Raw genomic sequence first — 8,427 nt, 5'->3', positions numbered from 1 at the left:
CCGAGCTGGTAATGCCACTTCCAGTTTAGCTGTGCAGAAGAAGAACAACAAGAAGAAGAAATATCTCGAAATATGTCCGTCAGGCCCCTTCCCTTGAGATAAATCTGCAAATATCTCGGAAACGAAGCGAGCTATGGCAAAATGTTAAGAGACCTTTTTTGTAGAGAATTATGTTTCCTACAAGTTATGTTCTATGATATTTTTTGATCAGGAGCGTAGTTTTCGAGATATATCGAGATATTTAAAAGTTCCGAAGCCGCACCAACATAATAGAGATACAGAAACACCGTGGCCCCTTTCTTTGAGATAACTCTGCACTATTGCGAGCTGCAAATGCCACTTCCAGCTTAGCTGTGCAGAAGAAGAACAACAAGAAGAAGAAATATCTCGAAATATGTCCGTCAGGCCCCTTCCCTTGAGATATATCTGCAAATATCTCGGAAACGAAGCGAGCTATGGCAAAATGTTAAGAGACCTTTTTGTAGAGAATTATGTTTCCTACAATTTATGTTCTATGATATTTTTTGATCAGAAGCGTAGTTTTCGAGATATATCGAGATATTTAAAAGTTCCGAAGCCGCACCAACATAATAGAGATTCAGAAACACCGTGGCCCCTTTCTTTGAGATAACTCTGCACTATTGCGAGCTGCAAATGCCACTTCCAGCTTAGCTGTGCAGAAGAAGAACAACAAGAAGAAGAAATATCTCGAAGTATGTCCGTCAGGCCCGTTCCATTGAGCTGAATCTGCAAATATCTCGGAAACGAAGCGAGCTATGGCAAAATGTTAAGAGACGTTTTTTGTAGAGAATTATGTTTCCTACAATTTATGTTCTATGATATTTTTTGATCAGAAGCGTAGTTTTCGAGATATATCGAGATATTTAAAAGTTCCGAAGCCGCACCAACATAATAAAGATACAGAAACACCGTGGCCCCTTTCTTTGAGATAACTCTGCACTATTGCGAGCTGCAAATGCCACTTCCAGCTTAGCTGTGCAGAAGAAGAACAACAAGAAGAAGAAATATCTCGAAATATGTCCGTCAGGCCCCTTCCATTGAGATAAATCTGCAAATATCTCGGAAACGAAGCGAGCTATGGCAAAATGTTAAGAGACCTTTTTTGTAGAGAATTAAGTTTCCTACGTTTTATGTTCTATGATATTTTTTGATCAGATGCGTAGTTCTCGAGATATATCAAGATATTTAAAAGTTCCGAAGCCGCACCAACATAATAGAGATACAGAAACACCGTGGCCCCTTTCTTTGAGATAACTCTGCACTATTGCGAGCTGCAAATGCCACTTCCAGCTTAGCTGTGCAGAAGAAGAACAACAAGAAGAAGAAATATCTCGAAATATGTCCGTCAGGCCCCTTCCCTTGAGATATATCTGCAAATATCTCGGAAACGAAGCGAGCTATGGCAAAATGTTAAGAGACCTTTTTTGTAGAGAATTATGTTTCCTATAATTTATGTTCTATGATATTTTTTGATCAGAAGCGTAGTTTTCGAGATATATCGAGATATTTAAAAGTTCCGAAGCCGCACCAACATAATAGAGATTCAGAAACACCGTGGCCCCTTTCTTTGAGATAACTCTGCACTATTGCGAGCTGCAAATGCCACTTCCAGCTTAGCTGTGCAGAAGAAGAACAACAAGAAGAAGAAATATCTCGAAATATGTCCGTCAGGCCCCTTCCCTTGAGATATATCTGCAAATATCTCGGAAACGAAGCGAGCTATGGCAAAATGTTAAGAGACCTTTTTTGTAGAGAATTAAGTTTCCTACTTTTTATGTTCTACGATATTTTTTGATCAGATGCGTAGTTCTCGAGATATATCAAGATATTTAAAAGTTCCGAAGCCGCACCAACATAATAGAGATACAGAAACACCGTGGCCCCTTTCTTTGAGATAACTCTGCACTATTGCGAGCTGGAAATGCCACTTCCAGTTTAGCTGTGCAGAAGAAGAACAACAAGAAGAAGAAATATCTCGAAATATGTCCGTCAGGCCCCTTCCCTTGAGATATATCTGCAAATATCTCGGAAACGAAGCGAGCTATGGCAAAATGTTAAGAGACCTTTTTGTAGAGAATTATGTTTCCTACAATTTATGTTCTATGATATTTTTTGATCAGAAGCGTAGTTTTCGAGATATATCGAGATATTTAAAAGTTCCGAAGCCGCACCAACATAATAGAGATTCAGAAACACCGTGGCCCCTTTCTTTGAGATAACTCTGCACTATTGCGAGCTGCAAATGCCACTTCCAGCTTAGCTGTGCAGAAGAAGAACAACAAGAAGAAGAAATATCTCGAAGTATGTCCGTCAGGCCCGTTCCTTTGAGCTGAATCTGCAAATATCTCGGAAACGAAGCGAGCTATGGCAAAATGTTAAGAGACGTTTTTTGTAGAGAATTATGTTTCCTACAATTTATGTTCTACGATATTTTTTGATCAGAAGCGTAGTTTTCGAGATATATCGAGATATTTAAAAGTTCCGAAGCCGCACCAACATAATAAAGATACAGAAACACCGTGGCCCCTTTCTTTGAGATAACTCTGCACTATTGCGAGCTGCAAATGCCACTTCCAGCTTAGCTGTGCAGAAGAAGAACAACAAGAAGAAGAAATATCTCGAAATATGTCCGTCAGGCCCCTTCCATTGAGATAAATCTGCAAATATCTCGGAAACGAAGCGAGCTATGGCAAAATGTTAAGAGACCTTTTTTGTAGAGAATTAAGTTTCCTACGTTTTATGTTCTATGATATTTTTTGATCAGATACGTAGTTCTCGAGATATATCAAGATATTTAAAAGTTCCGAAGCCGCACCAACATAATAGAGATACAGAACCACCGTGGCCCCTTTCTTTGAGATAACTCTGCACTATTCCGAGCTGGAAATGCCACTTCCAGTTTAGCTGTGCAGAAGAAGAACAACAAGAAGAAGAAATATCTCGAAATATGTCCGTCAGGCCCCTTCCCTTGAGATAAATCTGCAAATATCTCGGAAACGAAGCGAGCTATGGCAAAATGTTAAGAGACCTTTTTTGTAGAGAATTAAGTTTCCTACTTTTTATGTTCTATGATATTTTTTGATCAGATGCGTAGTTTTCGAGATATATCGAGATATTTAAAAGTTCCGAAGCCGCACCAACATAATAGAGATACAGAAACACCGTGGCCCCTTTCTTTGAGATAACTCTGCACTATTGCGAGCTGCAAATGCCACTTCCAGCTTAGCTGTGCAGAAGAAGAACAACAAGAAGAAGAAATATCCCGAAATATGTCCGTCAGGCCCCTTCCCTTGAGATATATCTGCAAATATCTCGGAAACGAAGCGAGCTATGGCAAAATGTTAAGAGACCTTTTTTGTAGAGAATTATGTTTCCTACAATTTATGTTCTATGATATTTTTTGATCAGGAGCGTAGTTTTCGAGATATATCGAGATATTTAAAAGTTCCGAAGCCGCACCAACATAATAGAGATTCAGAAACACCGTGGCCCCTTTCTTTGAGATAACTCTGCACTATTGCGAGCTGCAAATGCCACTTCCAGCTTAGCTGTGCAAAAGAAGAACAACAAGAAGAAGAAATATCTCGAAATATGTCCGTCAGGCCCCGTCCCTTGAGATGTATCTGCAAATATCTCGGAAACGAAGCGAGCTATGGCAAAACGTTAAGAGACCTTTTTTGTAGAGAATTATGTTTCCTACAATTCATGTTCTATGATATTTTTTGATCAGATGCGTAGTTCTCGAGATATATCAAGATATTTAAAAGTTCCGAAGCTGCACCAATATAATAGAGGTACAGAAACACCGTGGCCCCTTTCTTTGAGATAACTCTGCACTATTGCGAGCTGCAAATGCCACTTCCAGCTTAGCTGTGCAAAAGAAGATCAACAAGAAGAAGAAATATCTCGAAATATGTCCGTCAGGCCCCTTCCCTTGAGATAAATCTGCAAATATCTCGGAAACGAAGCGAGCTATAGCAAAATGTTTCGAGACTTTATTTGTAGAGAATTAAGTTTCCTACTTTTTATGTTCTATGATATTTTTTGATCAGATGCGTAGTTCTCGAGATATATCAAGATATTCAAAAGTTCCGAAGCCGCACCAACATAATAGAGATACAGAAACACCGTGGCCCCTTTCTTTGAGATAACTCTGCACTATTGCGAGCTGCAAATGCCACTTCCAGCTTAGCTGTGCAGAAGAAGAACAACAAGAAGAAGAAATATCTCGAAATATGTCCGTCAGGCCCCTTCCCTTGAGATATATCTGCAAATATCTCGGAAACGAAGCGAGCTATGGCAAAATGTTAAGAGACCTTTTTTGTAGAGAATTAAGTTTCCTACTTTTTATGTTCTACGATATTTTTTGATCAGATGCGTAGTTCTCGAGATATATCAAGATATTTAAAAGTTCCGAAGCCGCACCAACATAATAGAGATACAGAAACACCGTGGCCCCTTTCTTTGAGATAACTCTGCACTATTGCGAGCTGCAAATGCCACTTCCAGCTTAGCTGTGCAAAAGAAGAACAACAAGAAGAAGAAATATCTCGAAATATGTCCGTCAGGCCCCGTCCCTTGAGATGTATCTGCAAATATCTCGGAAACGAAGCGAGCTATGGCAAAATGTTAAGAGACCTTTTTTGTAGAGAATTATGTTTCCTACAATTCATGTTCTATGATATTTTTTGATCAGAAGTGTAGTTTTCGAGATATATCGAGATATTTAAAAGTTCCGAAGCCGCACCAACATAATAGAGATTCAGAAACACCGTGGCCCCTTTCTTTGAGATAACTCTGCACTATTGCGAGCTGCAAATGCCACTTCCAGCTTAGCTGTGCAGAAGAAGAACAACAAGAAGAAGAAATATCTCGAAATATGTCCGTCAGGCCCCTTCCCTTGAGATATATCTGCAAATATCTCGGAAACGAAGCGAGCTATGGCAAAATGTTAAGAGACCTTTTTTGTAGAGAATTATGTTTCCTACAATTTATGTTCTATGATATTTTTTGATCAGGAGCGTAGTTTTCGAGATATATCGAGATATTTAAAAGTTCCGAAGCCGCACCAACATAATAGAGATTCAGAAACACCGTGGCCCCTTTCTTTGAGATAACTCTGCACTATTGCGAGCTGCAAATGCCACTTCCAGCTTAGCTGTGCAGAAGAAGAACAACAAGAAGAAGAAATATCTCGAAATATGTCCGTCAGGCCCCTTCCCTTGAGATATATCTGCAAATATCTCGGAAACGAAGCGAGCTATGGCAAAATGTAAGAGACCTTTTTTGTAGAGAATTAAGTTTCCTACTTTTTATGTTCTACGATATTTTTTGATCAGATGCGTAGTTCTCGAGATATATCAAGATATTTAAAAGTTCCGAAGCCGCACCAACATAATAAAGATACAGAAACACCGTGGCCCCTTTCTTTGAGATAACTCTGCACTATTGCGAGCTGCAAATGCCACTTCCAGCTTCGCTGTGCAGAAGAAGAACAACAAGAAGAAGAAATATCTCGAAATATGTCCGTCAGGCCCCTTCCCTTGAGATATATCTGCAAATATCTCGGAAACGAAGCGAGCTATGGCAAAATGTTAAGAGACCTTTTTTGTAGAGAATTATGTTTCCTACAATTTATGTTCTATGATATTTTTTGATCAGAAGCGCAGTTTTCGAGATATATCGAGATATTTAAAAGTTCCGAAGCCGCACCAACATAATAGAGGTACAGAAACACCGTGGCCCCTTTCTTTGAGATAACTCTGCACTAGTGCGAGCCGCAAATGCCACTTCCAGCTTAGCTGTGCAGAAGAAGAACAACAAGAAGAAGAAATATCTCGAAATATGTCCGTCAGGCCCCTTCCCTTGAGATACATCTGCAAATATCTCGGAAACGAAGCGAGCTATGGCAAAATGTTAAGATCCCTTTTTTGTAGAGAATTAAGTTTCCTACTTTTTATGTTCTATGATGTTTTTTTATCAGATGCGTAGTTCTGGAGATATATAAAGATATTTAAAGGTTCCGAAGCCGCACCAACATAATAGAGATACAGAAACGCCGTGGCCCCTTTCTTTGAGATAACTCTGCACTATTGCGAGCTGCAAATGCCACTTCCAGCTTAGCTGTGCAGAAGAAGAACAACAAGAAGAAGAAATATCTCGAAATATGTCCGTCAGGCCCCTTCCCTTGAGATATATCTGCAAATATCTCGGAAACGAAGCGAGCTATGGCAAAATGTTAAGAGACCTTTTTTGTAGAGAATTAAGTTTCCTACTTTTTATGTTCTATGATATTTTTTGATCAGATGCGTAGTGCTGGAGATATATCAAGATATTTAAAAGTTCCGAAGCCGCACCAACATAATAGAGATACAGAAACACCGTGGCCCCTTTCTTTGAGATAACTCTGCACTATTGCGAGCTCGAAATGCCACTTCCAGTTTAGCTGTGCAGAAGAAGAACAACAAGAAGAAGAAATATCTCGAAATATGTCCGTCAGGCCCCTTCCCTTGAGATAAATCTGCAAATATCTCGGAAACGAAGCGAGCTATGGCAAAATGTTAAGAGACCTTTTTTGTAGAGAATTAAGTTTCCTACTTTTTATGTTCTATGATATTTTTTGATCAGATGCGTAGTTCTCGAGATATATCAAGATATTTAAAAGTTCCGAAGCCGCACCAACATAATAGAGATACAGAAACACCGTGGCCCCTTTCTTTGAGATAACTCTGCACTATTGCGAGCTGCAAATGCCACTTCCAGCTTAGCTGTGCAGAAGAAGAACAACAAGAAGAAGAAATATCTCGAAATATGTCCGTCAGGCCCCTTCCCTTGAGATATATCTGCAAATATCTCGGAAACGAAGCGAGCTATGGCAAAATGTTAAGAGACCTTTTTGGTAGAGATTTAAGTTTCCTACTTTTTTTGTTCTATGATATTTTTTGATCAGATGCGTTGTTCTCGAGATATATCAAGATATTTAAAAGTTCCGAAGCCGCACCAACATAATAGAGATACAGAAACACCGTGGCCCCTTTCTTTGAGATAACTCTGCACTATTGCGAGCTGCAAATGCCACTTCCAGCTTAGCTGTGCAAAAGAAGAACAACAAGAAGAAGAAATATCTCGAAATATGTCCGTCAGGCCCCGTCCCTTGAGATGTATCTGCAAATATCTCGGAAACGAAGCGAGCTATGGCAAAATGTTAAGAGACCTTTTTTGTAGAGAATTATGTTTCCTACAATTCATGTTCTATGATATTTTTTGATCAGCAGTGTAGTTTTCGAGATATATCGAGATATTTAAAAGTTCCGAAGCCGCACCAACATAATAGAGATTCAGGAACACCGTGGCCCCTTTCTTTGAGATAACTCTGCACTATTGCGAGCTGCAAATGCCACTTCCAGCTTAGCTGTGCAGAAGAAGAACAACAAGAAGAAGAAATATCTCGAAATATGTCCGTCAGGCCCCTTCCCTTGAGATAAATCTGCAAATATCTCGGAAACGAAGCGAGCTATGGCAAAATGTTAAGAGATCTTTTTTGTAGAGAATTAAGTTTCCGACGTTTTATGTTCTATGATATTTTTTGATCAGATGCGTAGTTCTCGAGATATATCAAGATATTTAAAAGTTCCGAAGCCGCACCAACATAATAGAGATACAGAAACACCGTGGCCCCTTTCTTTGAGATAACTCTGCACTATTGCGAGCTGCAAATGCCACTTCCAGCTTAGCTGTGCAGAAGAAGAACAACAAGAAGAAGAAATATCTCGAAATATGTCCGTCAGGCCCCTTCCCTTGAGATATATCTGCAAATATCTCGGAAACGAAGCGAGCTATGGCAAAATGTTAAGAGACCTTTTTTGTAGAGAATTATGTTTCCTACAATTTATGTTCTATGATATTTTTTGATCAGAAGCGTAGTTTTCGAGATATATCGAGATATTTAAAAGTTCCGAAGCCGCACCAACATAATAGAGATTCAGAAACACCGTGGCCCCTTTCTTTGAGATAACTCTGCACTATTGCGAGCTGCAAATGCCACTTCCAGCTTAGCTGTGCAGAAGAAGAACAACAAGAAGAAGAAATATCTCGAAATATGTCCGTCAGGCCCCTTCCCTTGAGATAAATCTGCACATATCTCGGAAACGAAGCGAGCTATGGCAAAATGTTAAGAGACCTTTTTTGTAGAGAATTAAGTTTCCTACTTTTTATGTTCTATGATATTTTTTGATCAGATGCGTAGTTCTCGAGATATATCAAGATATTTAAAAGTTCCGAAGCCGCAACAACATAATAAAGATACAGAAACACCGTGGCCCCTTTCTTTGAGATAACTCTGCACTATTGCGAGCTGCAAATGCCACTTCCAGCTTCGCTGTGCAGAAGAAGAACAACAAGAAGAAG

This window comes from Osmia lignaria, unplaced genomic scaffold (genome assembly GCF_051020975.1).
Source record: "Osmia lignaria lignaria isolate PbOS001 unplaced genomic scaffold, iyOsmLign1 scaffold0016, whole genome shotgun sequence".
NCBI lineage: Eukaryota > Metazoa > Arthropoda > Insecta > Hymenoptera > Megachilidae > Osmia > Osmia lignaria.
The sequence above is the reverse complement of the archived record's forward strand: the minus strand, read 5'-3'. Positions refer to the sequence as shown.